Source organism: Pteropus medius, unplaced genomic scaffold (assembly GCF_902729225.1).
Source record: "Pteropus medius unplaced genomic scaffold, Ma_sr-lr_union100, whole genome shotgun sequence".
In the NCBI taxonomy this organism is placed as follows: Eukaryota; Metazoa; Chordata; class Mammalia; order Chiroptera; family Pteropodidae; genus Pteropus; species Pteropus medius.
In genome coordinates, this window is record NW_024349796.1 from 16,547,620 (window position 1) to 16,564,904 (window position 17,285).

Consider the following 17,285-nt stretch of genomic DNA (forward strand, 5'->3'; position numbering starts at 1 on the left):
ATTGCCTAATATGAAAATCAGTGTTTTAATTAAACATAGAAACTAATCTTATTGCTTTTGAAACCTGTGGTGGTTTTACAGTCATTATAAAATAATTTTCGAAGCTTTCAGAAATCATACACATCGACGATTAAAACAAAATGCAAAGAAGTGTCAGCCATTTGGCAAAAAAAAAAAATTAAAAAAAAATAGAAAAAGATCCATTTTATAATACATGAAAAACAAGATTAACTCTGATCCTGAAGATAATCTTTAGAATTGAAGGTATCGTACAAGTTCAAAGCCAGATGATGTCACGAGACAAAGCAGAGATTTATGTGGATGTTTCCATTTAATAACAAGCAATCTAATACCTTAGTACAGTCGTTCCCACCCCACATATATCTTACCTATGATCTCTTTACCGGTGACACCGACCACCAGAGAAATCATCAATCTCTAAGTATTTAAACCCTGCACAGAAACGCAATATTGACTGCTTTAAAGTAGACTTCTGTCTCGCGTTTTAAACGTAGCTACAGTAGGGCATCAATTAAAAATAAGACCTTGTAAAACTTCAGTACCGATACCAAAGAAAGCATCGCAAGCCCTAAGTCAGACACAGAAAGAAAAGCATCCGGTAAGAAGCCATCTTCTACATTTAGGGCGCGGCACCCCGGTTTGCTTGGGAACAGGCACCTTTAAAAGTGGGGGCACAGACTCCATATTCAGAAAAAGCGGTTTTGCTACTGATGGTATTTTGCTACATGGAATTGAACTTGCTGCTAAACTTGAAATCATTTCATTTACTTAGACCGCAAACAGTTCATTACAAATGAGAAGAGACCATCTGACCGTTGCCCCCCCTTATCTCGTGCTGTGAAAAGTAAGCCACGGTTTCATACTACACGTATGAATGCTATTTAGATACGCCTGCAAAGGCATTCATATAATTTCTGTGGTTATCTATCTATCTATCTATCTATCTATCTATCTATCTATCTATCTATCTATCATCTATCATCTACCTATCTATTCACAATTCACTGTCTGCTTCTAAATACACCCAAATCAGTAATATATTTTGCGTTGATTTTCAGACTCGAATTAAGAAGGTTCCCCGTCAGGGGCTTTGGCTTTCACACCCTCCCCCCTCTCTCCTCCCAGAAGCAACACACACGCACAGACTTCTGCAAAACAGCAGCTCGCTTCCCAACTGGCAGAAGCACCCCTCAGGGGACAAGTCTTTAAACCTCCGCAGTCTTTAAAATTCAACCAGCCAGCAGGTCTATAGACTAGTGTATAAACAGTATGGACAAAAAAATCCTCTCTCAGCTTAGGTCAGTGACAAAGCAGCTCCGCGGTTGACTGTTTCTCCCCTGACAGTATAAGCTGGGTTTACACAGATCAATAGCTGGGAGTCCTACCTAGCTCCGGGGCCGGTTCTCTCCCTTAATTACAGGTGCTATTTAAATTGAAGTTAAAAAAGAAGAGAGAGTCGGAGGGAGGAAGAGGAGGCAGCAATTAGTGTTTCTGGACCCTTTTAGCAATGACGTTAATTTAAAGTTGTACTTTTATATTTATTGGGAGTGCTCATAAAATCTGATATTTCCACCATACGGTGTTTTTGATCTAACACACACAGACACACACACACACACACACACACACACACACACACACACAGTTCTAGACTGGCATCCACGAGTATGTAAAGTTTAAGATAATACTCTCTTGAAAGTTATGTTTTCCCTGTTTTTTTTGGAACTTTTGTTCTCACACACACACACACACACACACACACAAAACCTGATTTCCTTAGCCAAGAACAATGATTTGGGTTTTCGACATTCTTTCAATTCTCTAACACTTTTAAGTTTTATACAAAACGTCGAAACGTCTTGTATAAATTTTATACAAAAATAACGAAAGTAATGAAAGAGAATACAAAATTATGAATCGCAAAATACGCGGGGCAATAACGCATTTATCTGCCTGTGTCCTACAAACAACCCATCCACTATTGGATAAACGACTGGAAACCGAGCTGATGAAAATGTATATGTTGGTTCTTTTGACCCCGTACCCCACATCAGCACTAATAAGGATGGTGACCGGGTTGATCTTGTAAGAAGGAAGAGTAAGCTGCTAGCAGAGTGCCGTATTAGCTCTACCCCGTGAGGGTGCCATTTCACATTATAAATTGATCAAATAAAAGAGGAAACAGGCGTTCGAGAACCTACTTTTTTTTTTAAAGCTAAAATATGTAAAGTTGACCTCCTGGTTATTGTTCAATCGCTACAAAGGTCTTAGAATTCTTCTGAGAAAAATGCAAGGTGAAATGAAATGTGTCAACCTTTGTTACCAGTAATTCTTTCTTCCTCCTCAACTGCCCTTCCCCAGCCGTGCCCTGGGACCCGAATGCTCCCTGAGGCTCCATGTCTTCCTCTCGGCCATAGTCGGTAAAGTAAGTCTGCCCGAGCAACCTCATCCGCACCCACGGCTTCACCTCCACCTCCCAAAACACTCAGTCTTCCGGTGAGCTACTGAAGTGAACCCCGGGATTATACGTCTAACTACTTCTATTATCAACTTCCGAATGTTCCCCAGAAATTCAAAATGTACAAAATTGAAGTCATTCTCTTAGTTTTCGTCCTTATCACCTAGAAAGGAAGCACCATTCACCCAGTTACCCAAACAGAAAACATGGCAGTGCCCCCTGCCTTCCTCTGACCTCCATGCATAGTCTGTCATTCGTCAAGTCCTGATCATTCAACTTCATAACTACCATGCTCCAGAGGTTCTCGACGGGAGGGCAGAATGAATTAGAAGGGAAGTAACAAAGGATGAAAATCAACTGGACAGGTTTTCAAAACAGATGTGAGTGGATACGCAGTCTGTACAGGCTACATACGCGTAAGGGTCTTGACTCTGACTTAGCTTAAATGGCACTTGCAACGAAGATGTAAGATTACCTGTACCCACTGAGGATGCTTAATGAATATAAGGAATAGTTCTCGTCGCAAGAAGTGACAAGGTGATCTGTCTGGGGAGTGACTAATTCAACATCCCCCTGGAGGACTCAGGAGTCGTCTGTCCTTCTGCTCTGCCGTCCTGGGTTGGGTGGCTGTGTCCTCAGCCTCCTCCACTCATGGTCACAAGATGAGCTGCCAGAGCTGAGCACATGACACGAAGACACAGCACACCCAGTGGAAGAAGCATCTCTCTCTGGGAGTCCCTTTTCTTCAGCGAGGGAATCTTCCCCAGAAGCCCCGCCGGCTGACTTCCCTTTACGTCTCATTAGCCACAAAGTCAAAGTCACTTCTGAACTAATCATTGGCCAGGGAGTCAGTTACCTGCGCTCAGGAAAACTCGGGTTTCAAATCCACTCACTTTCCACTCCCTACGACACACGTGATCATAAAGAAGCCTGAGTGACGTATCAATGTTTCCTTTCTTACGACTCCTTGCAACAATTTTAATCAGATAAGAATTAAATTTACACCAAAGTTCTCAGGGAAGATATAACACAATACTCTAAAAGGACAGTCTTCAAATGCCCGTAACTGTATTCATTTGAATAACACTTCAGAATCATGTTATAACAACGAGGGGGCTGCTCGTCAGTTTTAACTTAATTTTTCACAAAGGCCGTAGATTTCTAAAAAGATGACGACTTAATTTTAAAAATTATCTCCCCAAATAAATAAGAATTAATACCACGTATTCGTTCAATCCACTTGTGCTTTACGTAGGAAAATAATAAACCTCCTTTTTCTTAAAAGAAAGGTGCATAGAGCTGCTTGGCCATCAGCAGGCAGTGAGGTGCAGAACTGGCCCCCACACTGTGCCCTGAGATGTTCAAATTCCCAGGGGCACCCCAAGATGTCTCAAATTGTCAAGGGAAACACCGCCATACTCAGAGTGATTCAATCAGGATGCATTTTATTAAGAGAAAGAATTACATTATAATATGGCAAACTGCACAGAGCCTCTTTAAACAGCTTCTCGTGTTTTTAAAAGTTTTTTAAACTTAGAGGATATATTTTAACTTAAAGTCAAGGAATAACTGTCAATAACGGAGCCCACTGTGGTGTTTTACTTGGCTTTTACTTCCACGTAATATTTCAATCAGAAATACATTTCTCTTCCATCCTTCCTCCTTCAGCTAGGGAAAGCACCGTAAGACTGTGAATTCCGACACAGAAACTGTTTAGATGATTAACTCAGGTTGAGTTATTTTTCACTATCAAACTTTAAAAATGAATTTTAATCGTTAGAAGATATAAATAGCCGTCCTAAAGCAAATCTGTTCTGCTAGGATAAGAACTGTGCTGTTGACATATGAATTTCAAGGATTTTGGTTGTATGCGTACTGGTCTTAAGTCAGGTGATGATGAGATCTCCGCAGTCTACAAACTATCGCTTCAGTTTAACCTACCACCAACGAAAAAGCCCAGATTCGAAGGCATGCGGAGTGACGTTACAAAAAAAATATGTATATTTACAATTAGATGGGTAGTTTACTTTGCAAATAAAAGGCAGAATACATTTCTCTCCTTCATTTAAAATGGAGAGAAGCATTTGAAAGGCCTGGGGAGGGGGTGGCCTGAGATAGCAGCATAGGAAGGTACTAATCTCTGCTCATCTTACAGACACTGCAGATCTACAGCTGCACATGAAGCAGTCTGCTCTGAAACACTACCGTCAACCAGCTGAACAGCTCCCCCCATCCCCCAGGCAAAGGGTCAAGGGTGGCATCAAGACAGGTAAGAGAGGTAGAGACGAGCTGAGAACCCCATCTTTGGCACAGTGGCTCACACTAGGAAAGATTTTTTTTTTTTATTTTCTGACCACAATGATGTGAAACTAGAAATCAAAAAGAAAATTGGAAAAATAACGAATATGTGGAGATTGAACAACACGCTCCTGAATAACCAAAGAATCAATGAAGAAATCGAAGGGGAAATAAAAAAAATACCTTGAGATGCACGAAAATGGAAATATGACATACCAAAACCCGTGGGATGCGGAAAAAGCAGTTCTAAGAGGGAAGTTCGCAATGACACAGACCTACTTCAAGAAACAAGAGAAATCTCAAACAACCTAACTCTCCACCTAAAACAACTACAAAAAGAAAAACGAAGCCAAAAGTTAGTAGAAGAAAATGATAATGATAAAAGTGAAGATAAACTAGAGACTACCCCTTCCAAAATCAAAAAGATCAACGAAAATAAGAGCTTGTTCTTTGAAAACATAAACAAACTTGACGAACCTTTAACTAGACTCATCAAGGAAAAAAAAGGGCTCAAATAAATAAAATCAGAAATGAAAGAGGAGATATTATAGTGGATAGCACAGACATACGAAGAATCAGAAAAGACTACTATAGACGAGTAATTATATGCTGACGAACTAGACAACTTAGAAAAAATGGATAAATTCCTAGAACTGTAACATCCTCTAAGACTGAATCATGAAAAAATAAAAAATCTGAACAGAATGATTCATAAGGAAACTGAATCAATCATCAAAAACTCCCAACAAACAGAAGTCCAGGACCAGATGGTTTCAATCATTTTATGGATTAAACTCATTTTATGAGGCCAGCATTACCCAAATACTGTAACGAGACAAGGACACCATGAGAAATGAAAATTACAGGCCCAAATCCCTAATAAACATGGATGCGAACATCCTAAACAAAATATTAACAAACTGAATTCGACAATTCATTCGAGGGATTGTACACCGTGATCAAGTGGGATTTATTCAGGGACGCAAGGATGGTTCAACTTCCACAAATCGATCGTTATAATTTATCGTAACAGAACTCAGAACAGTGGGAGTCCGAGGCTGTGGGGGCGAGGTAGGGGGCACAGGGAGTAACCAGGAAGCATCAAGAGGGAACTCTCTGGAATGACAGAAATATAGTCCATATCTTTAAAGGAAAGTGAGTTCACAGGTGTACGTGTGAGTCAAAACTCATTTCATCGGGCACTTGACATCTGAGTTACACCAGATATGAATCATCAGTCCATAGTCACTTAATAGAGAAGTATCTCTGTTTGATAACAAATCACGATCACCCTACCTAAGAAGAACAGGGAAGCTTTGAAAGGTTTGAAACGAGGAAGGGTTTGAATTTTAGAAAGATCACCCTGGCTATAAAATGGAGCATGGATTCGGAAAGATGAGACGGCAGACTGGGAAATCAGACGGGAGGCTTCCGCGATAATCCAGGAGTGTGCTGGTGGCCTAAAGTAAGAAAGTCATGGCCGGAATGCAGAGAAGGGCACAAAACTAAGGTACAGGTAGCAGCGAAGATGAAGCCATCCAGGAAGTAGACGGATAAAATGGCCGTCACTCTGCAGGAAGGATCTGGCCTAGATTAAGACCAACAAAGGGCACAGCACCGGTTATAAAATAGGAGAGCAATTAAGAGCTGTGACCATTTTGCTGTTCATTGTTATGAGAGATCGATATTCTTCTTCATATTTTATACTCCCCTAGGCAATATTTATTATAATATTTATTATAATATTCCCGAGTTATAAAATCACTCAGTTTCCTCGTACGATGATGAAACGTATCTTTATTCTTCTAAAGACTTGTATCAAGATAGAGGCTGTGGAATATGCAGCCAATTGTGCTGTTATCTTCGTAATATGTCATCGATCATAGATCAATGAAGTTGATCTTCAGAGATCAGAGATGAATGAAGTTCGTCGCGAACCGGAAAGTCCTAGTTGTTACAACTGGTGTGTTCAATCGGAACAAATAAATCTCCAAAATCTTGGAGGATTTATTCAACTTTGGAGTCCTCCTAATGCCTACCGGAGCCCGGCATGGGTGTCCCACTCTGAGGAAACATTCTTCGAGGTCAGGCGAAGGGACGCAGTGTTAGCACCGTCAGAGCCGGTGAGCCCTGGAACACGATTCGAGCGACTCTGACGTAGGGTTCTGCTTGCTTGTATATTATCTCATTTAATTCCTACCCGTGTGTTAGTCCCTTTGACATGTGGCAGGGGCGGGGGTGGTGGGGAGCAGGGCAGAAAGAATATGTAACTTATCCAAAGTCATCCGGCCAGCAGATAAATGTCAGAGTCGGGATTTGAACTCAGGCTGCAGCTTCCGGCCATCACTCCCCACCCTGTGTATTCTTTTTCTCACTCTGTTTTCATGTAGGTTCCAATCAGCAGAGGCCTAAATCTGATGCCTACTTGGTCTCTATATGGCGGATGTTGTCCATCTACATGAAGAGTTAAGATTATACAATTAACGCTTCAGAACCACAGTTAAACCTGGCCTAAAAGAGAATAAAAGGCGCCAGCATGTGGAGGAATCATGGGAGGAGAGATGAGATAATATGGCATCGAGGTTCTTCTAGTCCCTTGAAATGAAGTACCGAGGCCAAAAAAATCAAAGCTTTGCTCATATCTATGCTCGTTTACTACTACTGAGAATATTAGACCTACAGTGACAGCAGACACCCAACTCCTTTCCAACAGCAGACTTAAAAATTAAGGCTGAAGCTGATTCTTTCTCACGGAGGAGCAAGATTCCCAGCAATTAAATCTGAAGCATATTGTTTAAAATCTGAAACAGAATCACATCAGAAGCAGGGTCATAGCAGAACGAGTAAATAATACGGGAATAACGCAGGCAGGATGAGGTTAAACAAGGTCAGGAACGTGGGGGTGGGAGAGTCATTATCTTAGGCTCAGACTGGGACCCGCGGGCCAGCCCTGGCTATGTGTTTACGGTGCTTGGCTGGTGAGCACCCAGGGGTCAGGTTGGCCTTGAGCAATTCTAGTCGAAGAAGTTTGCTAGGCATTTTTATCCCCTTCCATTTAAAGCAGGAAAGTAAGTACTCAGTAATTAAAACCTTACTTAGATACGGTCAGCAGGCAGGACCAAAAAAAGCAAGAATCCGGGAGCTCTGACTTGTTTTTAGGTTATCCTAAATGACACAAGGTATTTCTTTTACAAAAAAAAAGTTACGCACTCATTATTTTTGGTATGTCAAACTACAATTAAATTTCAAGCCTTGAGCGGTTTGAAGGAATGTTTCTTGAAATCCTAAATAGGAATCCTGTGAGCTATTATTCTGCAAACTTAGCCCGCCCCACCCTTTACAGCACACCCACCTCCTGGAATAAAAATTTCGTTCACACTCCCCGCTGACGTAATCTCTGGCTCTTGCTGAGATTATAAATAAAGGTGCCAATTGCGGTCTTAGCTCTTGTAATGCAGAAGCCTGTCTATGAGAAACTGAACAGCAAACACTGGTTCTTTTCACAGAGAAAGCCACCAAACAGGTCTCACCAAATAGCAACGGGTTTTGGTCACTCCTAGTCTAGTCCACTTTAGCATAAATGACCTTAAAGAGAAAACACAATTTCCTGAGTCTCTTGCAAAAGATTTTACTAAATAAACCAGAAAGTATACGTACATTACGTATTTGATAAACTTTCTCGGTTAAGAATGAATTCTCTTGAATAAGTCATCCCATACCTTCTCTTTATTCTTTACAATATAGTATTGTGCTAGGATATGTGGAAAACGAGGAGTGATTAAAAAGACAGGAGCGACTTATTTGTAAAAATAGACTAAGGTAAATTCTGTAAAGTTAGATTCGACTTTTGGTCAACTACACAGTAGAACTAAAATACTTCTTCCTTTCACTGCCATTTTTTTGTGAAAGTCTGACGGACCTTCAGCAAGTCTCTGATGCGACTTGCTGGTGAGTCTCGGTCTGCTACGACCTCTATTCCCACGTCTGCAGCCCCTCTCCAGCCATTATCATATCTGACTTGTCTGCAATGTGTGACATCTCATTCATTCACTGAATCAACGTGATGATTCGGTGTTGATCATGTATGAAACGTGTGGGATTCAAACCGAAGTTATCTCCACCTTGACCTTGTCCCTCGCCCCCCGCCACCCTAACCTGGCAACCTTCCCTCCCCCGCCCCCCCCCAGGCATCTGTGGCTTGTCATTCCTTCCTGGGCCACTTTACAACTCATCCAGGGTTCTGTCTTCAGCCCTCACCTCCCCAGGGGATATCTAACCTCACTGCTACACATACGGGATAAAACTCGGGGTTCTCCAGCCGGATGCGAGGTCCGAACCCGGTTCGGCTGGTCACCTACTGTGTGAAACCGTGTCTCACCCTCTCCCCTCCAGTCACGGGCTTCCTGCTACCTGGAAGATGTCCCAACCAGACTACCCAGCGCATCTGGAGCTGACACCAGATCCCCGCCCCCCCCCGCATCTCCCCTCGACGCCCTCACGCTAACTCCTTCCCAGGCCAACTTCGTCCAAGCATTAGAATCAGGCAAGAACGTCCCTTCGCTGTACACGAGGCATCGGATGCTAGTTAAACGCACGGGGACCTTGTGTCTGCGTTCGCAAAAATGACCACCAGCCTGCATCGTTGTCTTTTCTGGGCAAACGGGCTAAGGATAACGATATCTGTTACCACTTAGTCCTGGCTTCCCAAGAAAAGTGGCAATGTTGTCACTCGTTTGAAAAAACACATATGGATAAGCATGTAACTATGTATTAGGATAAACTAAATTCTAAAAGTAACAGAAAATAATTCCTATGTCAGACGTCGTATTCGCCATCACAATTAGTTCAATAGGACAACCACGAAGGTAATTTTTGAAATTACATCTATTTTTTAAAGTATATTAAATTATCGAGGTGACGTTGGCTAACAAAAGTATACAGGTTTTAAGTGTACGATTCTATAAGACACCATCTGAAACTATGTCTATTTAAAGGCCAAACATTAATCAAATGTTGGTACTACTGGAAATATTCCTGCGGAATATCGTGCCTAACATTACATCTTCGACATTTTAAAACTCTCGATTATGCAAAGTCTATTACAATGTACATATTTTATCTCACTCGAAATGAAAATACATCTAGTAAATAATGCTATTAATCTGGACTCTTTTAACTCTCCCTCACCATACAAACGCATTCTTTTTCTCCTCAACACAGCAGCTGGGAGGGAAAGATTTCAGATGATCGTTTTCACATCATATCCCGTCATCTTTTCATCAGTTTTCCTAGCTTTTCTTTGAGCCCCGTTCTTTTACAAGGGGTCTCTCTTTAGATCAATCCATATTTCCATAATCCACAGTGCTGTTTCCTCTCTGCATCCCCCGGGGTGGACTAACCCCCACATCCAGAACTGTGGCTTACAACTGCCATTAAGCCTTATAACAATAACAAGACGACAAAGGAACGGGTGGGGATAAGGCTAGCCGGTGCCATATGTTGATCAAGTTCAACGCTCTCAGCTCACAGAGGATATTTTTTAAACTTCAACATGTTGAGAGTGCAGTGCCTTCATATCTACTTGCTCTCCCCAACTGCGTTTCAGGCTTAAATTTTAAACAGGAGTAAACAGCCAGGCAACATTAATTTCAAAGAGCTTATCCATTAATAATGTACTGGGCGGGGGCGGGGGAGGGGGGATCACTAAACCGTAGGGCGCCGTGGCGATTTGTGGGTAGTTAACTGATTTCTCGTGACCCACAAGGCTCCCTCGACTTACTCTCCCTTACCTATTCCTAAAAAGACATTTCCCATTCAGCAGTATGCAGTTATAATAAGCAATTCATAAGCAGTTATAATAAGCAATTAATATTGACTCTGTGCCAATTTTCAAAGATTTTAATTTTTCCATCAAGTAATACCCGAACGTGTCGTTACAGTTGTTTCTACCCTTTGTTTCATAGTTAACAAATTTTAACTTCTTTTTAACTAAAATTAAAAGAAGAATTTTGAAATGTGACATTTTGAACTGGCAGAGAGACTTTCATGCCCCTATATTTGATATATATATATATATATTTTTTTTTCCTCCTGTCTGCAGAACTGCTTCTGATTCAACAGCCTATGTTATGTCATCTTGAAAAAATTATTTTTCAACTCTTTCTCTCAAAGATTCAGAGCCCTTTATAGGACTAAATCCCAAATTTACTTTGGTCAAGTGTTTACTGATCAACGAAAAGTAAGTTTTTGTGAAACCACATTTATCTCTTTCAATCCGTATTATCTATTATTTAATTTCTATAGGCTGCTGAATAATGCGAGACGTTCCAGGATTGATGTGAACCATTTGCATAGTTACAATAATTTCACTGCCATAAAAATAAATAAAAACCTCCCCTCTAAGAGCTCATTTAAGTAAAACCTGTTCGCCCTTCGGCAGGAAAATAAGGTCGTTTTATTCAGGGGCTTTCAAATTTGCTATCTAAAATGTATGCAAAAATATTCTTTTCAATAGGAGTTTGCTAGGTTGCAGAGTTCTGTTTTCTAATAAATGCCTCAGCTTTAAAGTAAAATTTCTAATATCACTCTTTTTCCAAACTAGTTTCCCTGTTTGCAATAAATTTAAATTTTAAAAGTAGACAATGTAAGACAGGCATGAAGTTAAAATAAGAACATAATCACATTTTGGCTTGAGATTCCTAACACTGTGTCTACAAAAGAAATCTTGTTCATATAAAGGAAGATGAATAGGGAGAAATGTATAATTATGATGAAAATCTTATTAATTTTAAGCACTTTCCCATATGCTTGCCACGTATAATGTTGTGTTCTGATTCTTCATTTTTAGACACAAGAATATTCAAAAAAAGTTAACACTATATGTATCTACATGCCAAACTGATAAATATAACTGATATTTTAGGGTCATTAAGATAGATCACTGATAAAATGTTTGGGGTGTGAAATAAAGTGCTGTCATGATACAATTCTCTCACCTTTACAAAACTTTAATTAAAAATTTAAAAGTCCATTTGTCTTACAAATATGTGTTCTTATGTCATGTATATATATTCATAGGGGTAATGAAAAAAAAATTAACCATCACAACTCAAAAACTGGCTCAAGACATGTAATTCTTTCCACTGGGAAAAACAGGAGTTGGTATAGAATGCAATTAAATGATTTTGGCTTTTTTCTGTGTCTGATATGATCAGCTGGTAGTTAAAAATGACAATCGAGTCCAAACAGACAACAAAAATAGTTTTTAAAATACATAGACACAAACATTTAAATATTTATTTTGAAAGTACTAAGATTTAAGAAATTACTTTCAAATAATTTAGATCTTCATGACTGATGCAAGAAACAAAAATTTTAAATGTCTAGCTATTACTCTACCTCGATTAAATCATTAAAGTCTTTATTCATTCTGATCAAATCAATCTCTTTAAAAATCATTAAAAGAAAACTATTTAAAAAATAATGTGTAAAAAAAATTTTTTTAAAGAATAGGCATTCTTCCTAAACCATGCAGATCAAGCATTAGACATCATTGAAAAAAAAAAAAAAAAAGAATTGTATATAGTGCTGAGTACATTTGTTTTGGGATCAGCTAACTATTCGGCTACATGCAGTTACAAAAGACCAATGAAGATACAGCTAAAGGGTAAGATTTAAAATTCACTTCTATTATTGTATAATACATGGTTTCTTACTACTAGTCACTCTTAGAATTCTAATTCAACATGTTTACTGATCATTTCTACCAAGATTTCATTATTTAACGAAATTTTTATTATTGTTGCAATTAAAAATAATTATGTGACATGCACTTTTCTCAAAGCGTTTCTAAATGCATTTTCACTTAGCATGGGAGCACATACTAGGTCGTCAATATATATTGATTTTTAATTTTTTAAACCTTTTACAGACATGTGAAAAGAAAGAAGGAACACGCAAGCCAGATGCTCATCATAAACGGTAGACCTACTAAATCTTCATGTCGCCTAAACCCTCGGCTCGTAGTAAATTGAGTTCATTAACATCTAATCATTGGGTACCCAGATCATTTCGAAGATAGAATACTGAAATATTGACTATGAAGCACAAAATTTCAGTCTGCAGACTTCTTATTTTTGTGTGCTGTAGAAAGGTCAATACCTTTGGGTCATGTCAGCGAACTGGTCCCTTTCCCCCACTTGATGAGGAAATTAATGGGATGTGCGACTTTAGAAAGTCACGTCATGAGTATCCACGAGGCGTGGTGGTCTGTTAAAATGCTTGTGGGGGACAAAAAGCTCTGTTACCCACCCCCTCCTCAGCGTTTTTCCTTCTTCTGTGAAACAGAAGTTAGTTACTTAGTTTACAAGTAATAACTAGGATGAGTGGTTAAGACTACATTAGAAACAACTGTGTCAGATAAATACAACTGTGTGCCCGCTTTTGTTTTCAAATAGTTTTGTCCTGAAACAACAATTCTTGCGCTTTTTGTTATTGTGATTGTTACTTCTATATTCTTGGGACTTACCGACACTGGTCAAAAGCTATTATTTATATGGTAACAATATGAAAGGTTATTCTTGCCTCTGTATGCCTCCGAGAAGCCAAAATTCTGTCTTAACGGAATAAATGTACTTAATCCCGACTTTATTATGTCTTTTTGTTATTTAAGGGGAGGGGGGAGAGAAGCACAGAAGTTCCTCATTCGTGAGAGAACTCTTCAATCATGTTATTGTCTATATTTATGTTTAAAGGTTTCATTGCCACTTTGATCAAACGGATGAACAAGTTGTTGCTTCTTAGGCATGTATGGACTCTATCTTGAAGACCCAAACCTTCTAACACCTTTGCGAATTTTGCCTTCCCAAACTCAGACTCTGAATATGGAAAAGTGTCAAACACGCCCGGGGTATGCCCTCCTATCTTCTATAATGAGACGTTGGAAATAGTTTGGTTTGCTCGATGTTATTATTATAAGGGCTACATACGAAAAGCTGACAGATCAGAAAAGGTACTTGGCCTGCCCCAGGTTAAGTCCGTATACGTAAATTTTATAAATGGGAATATTTCAGAAATCACATGCTTTATGGGAAGTTCTTAGAATCCAAAATATGTTTTACTTTACAGGAAAACAATGATCAAAACCCTTGTGAAATAGTTCTGTTTTCTTATACTTATCAGAGTCCTAGCAATGCTTTGAGGATATTAGGCAATGTTAATATAATATTTTCCGTTATAACTTGTTATTATTGAATGTGTTTACTTGGCCATAAGCTCACCTCTGTTTTAAATGCCTGGCATCTTCTCGGCTGGGGTTGCACATGAGGCTTGGCCATGAATTTCTACTACACAAACACATTTATCTAGGTCTTATTCCAGACATACTAAATCTCTTCACTCGATAGTCTTGGAATATTCTTGCTATAGTATGTCTCAGGATCACTGTATGTCATACCTCAAGATTTTTCCTCTGTAGAAATTTTGTTCGACCCATTTTTATAACTCAGATATAACTCTGACTCTTTTGAGAACAGGCTTACTCACTGCTCTTGGACATATTTTATCTAAAATTTTTTGAATGGCCCTATTATTTTCATTTTTCATATAAGAGCAATAGCCAAATTTCGTTTCCCATATTTTATTTTTATCGTGAAACCTCGACAGACCTCTCACATTTGAAAACTACCAGTAATAAATTAACCGGAGACACGAAGTCTCTGTCACCGACCTACAGTTCGGTTTTGTTTCTGATACTAAGTGGGTCAGTCTGGGAGCCTCGTGGAAAGGGTTGTATCAGGTGTTCTGAACCACTGACACTTCAGAGAAGAGACTCTGGGGTGACAGGCCTGTCAGCGGACGTCACTCAGATAAACTTCAGGCCACTCCGGTGGCCTGGGTCAGGACTGTGAAGACGCATTTTAGTCAAGAAGCAGAAAGTCTCGTGACACCGTCAAGCCAGGGTCCGGCAGAAGGAAAATTAATTGCATCGTATTGAATAAACCAATGAGGGAAATTTTACTGTTTGGGATATTGTTGCTGCTGTTTTAATGTTCTGTTTCCTGGACATACAAGGAAGCTCTTTGTCTCATTCCTGAGCTGTCTGTACCCACAACAATGTAGTAAGCTCTGCTTCTGTAAACTGAACATTTTAAAATTATGTGTGATTCTCGCCGATTCATTCTCTCCCCAAATCCAGAAACTCTCACCTAAGTCCCTTATACTTCTCATGACAATATTGTTATTTGCGTCAGGTCGATTTTTAACAATCTGTTTTTCATTTTACCAGGATGTAACTGGAAAAAATTGATTACACAATCAAGGCCTTACTTAAAGGGTCGTATCTGAGGAAGATCCTTGTCTGATCAGTCACACTGAGGCACGTGTGAGGAGCAAAGCCAAGCTGTCCTTATGCAGCCTACGAGGCCTTCTCGGGAAGAGCAGCCTGATGGCCAGGCCAACGGGGCCCAGCCTTACAGACGAGCAGGCGGCCCCTCCCTCACGGGCTAGGAACCTCAGCAAACACCGTGAGCCTTGGGAAGAATTCACCAGAGTCATAGGTCATACACAAAAAGTCTGCGGAGGAGGTTTTCTTGGACTTGGTTTCCTGGCTTTAGCAAGTAACGGGCTTTTGAAAAGCCCAGTCTGAAATTTCTCATGACAACTTCCAGAAAGAAGATAATTTTGTCGACGTAGCCTCTGGCAGATGACAGACACGCAGAGGAAATTCGCAGAGGCTTATAGGCTAGATTAACACTCTTGCTGCTCCTGTGTAAACAATTGGGCTGACTCTGACAGGACTTGTCTTATTATTTTTAATCTGGAATCATCTTTCTTTGATTGTATCATGGTCGCAAGAGGTTGGCTTCAATGGAGGACAAGGCACTGTCAAACACTCTCTGACGGAGGCCTGACTGATTTCCCTCCTCCCTCAGCCTCCATGCGAAGAAGCCACTGTCGCATCTGTTTGTAAATTTATTAGAGCATTCCTGACTTATCCATATAATTGTGGTGCTTTGAACATTCCTTTGAACAGGCTGTAATATTTTACTGGTACCCTCATTAGCTAATGAGTTAAAAAAAACTTCAACAAAAATAAAATCTTATGCATATTGGTATTAGAGTCATAATTACATCTTCTTTTAAAAATTATTCTTCAATGCTAGTCTCAGAGACATTTCGTCTAATGGGGCAAACAGAAAGGGAAGAGATGGTAGATCTAATAAGGGCCATAATGCGGGAGACATAAAATGCTGAGGGAACTCCCAGGAGGTCCATTCGATCCAGACTTGGGACATTAAAAAAGGTTTCTTGGAGGAAATGACCTCTAAGCCAAGACAGAAACGGGGGTGCGAGCAGGAGATCAGCATTTCAGACAGCAAGACTCAGACGTTCAAGGAGAGAATGTGAATGAACGGTACATAACGGAAACCGACGTTCGCTATGAAACACAGATTTTTTTTTTACCAGAGAGGGAAAAGGAGATAGACAAATATGAGGCTCGGGGTGTAAACGAAGGACCGGAAATGAGGAGCTGGGTCCCGCTAAGGAGGCTGAGCCCTTCTCGAAGGTGTGGACGAGGACAACAGAGTTTGCTAAGATTCAGGACGGTGACCCTGAGCCGCTCCGTCCGGCTGTGTGGCTTCGGCCACTAAGTACCCTGCAGTTCCGCTTCTCCATCCACGAAGTAGGGGTGACAGCGGTCCCTTAACTCCCAGTGGTTTCGTGAGGGCTGAAAGGGCCAGCGTGGGAACGGGGGAAACGGCCTGTCACACGGTCAGGGACCCGCGACAGGGGTAGCAGCACGTGCCTCGTAGGGAGAACCTTCTTCTGCCTTCGAGACCACAGCGCCGTGCAGAGTAAATTCGATAGGGACAAAAATAGACGGGACTGAGATTGTTTCTTTGGCTTAAATAACTGCTTTCAAATTACAAAGATACTGAGGGAAAAACGGTGATGATCAACTTTTTTTTTTTAAAGAGCTCAAATAAGTGAGTAGGATTTAGAACAGTATTTCAAGCAGAAAAAACACCAGAGCTTAACGATCATTAATAGCTCATGCTTTTGCGTGAGGCCAAGCTGCCTTCGGGTCTCAGTGCATCCCGTCACAAGCAGCGTGACCCCAGGGAGTTTCCTTACCCGGCTTTGGGATGCTGGGGGGACTGGGAGAGAAAGGGGGCTCTGCGCGTAAAGCGCCTGGCACGGGAGCCAGGACACGCTGAGCGCCAAGCGAAGAGCCTTCTGAGAATTATTACCACTGAAGCCATCTCGGACCCCGGGAAAAGGCCGTAGGGGAAGAACCAGTCAGTACGGGAGATAAGAAAAGGTAAGAAGAATGGGACATGTCCACAGAATACTTGCGTCACCTGCAGTATTCGGAACAGTCACCGAGAAGCGCAGAGCAGAACCGCCCTCCAAGGCCCGAGGCTGGGTTCCCGCCCCACGTGGAGTTCGGTTTCTTTAGGTTTAAAGTCCAGTCATGAGACATCGTGGCTCGCGAAGCCCCTTCCAG

At 40.7% G+C, this 17,285-nt stretch overlaps 1 protein-coding gene across 4 annotated transcripts in view; it reads right to left on the minus strand.

The window, feature by feature from the left end:
- The window catches only part of DENND1B (DENN domain containing 1B), a 153,489-nt gene that overhangs the window by 100,718 nt on the left and 35,486 nt on the right, over positions 1 to 17,285 (minus strand). The gene's annotated exons all lie outside the window — the stretch shown is intronic.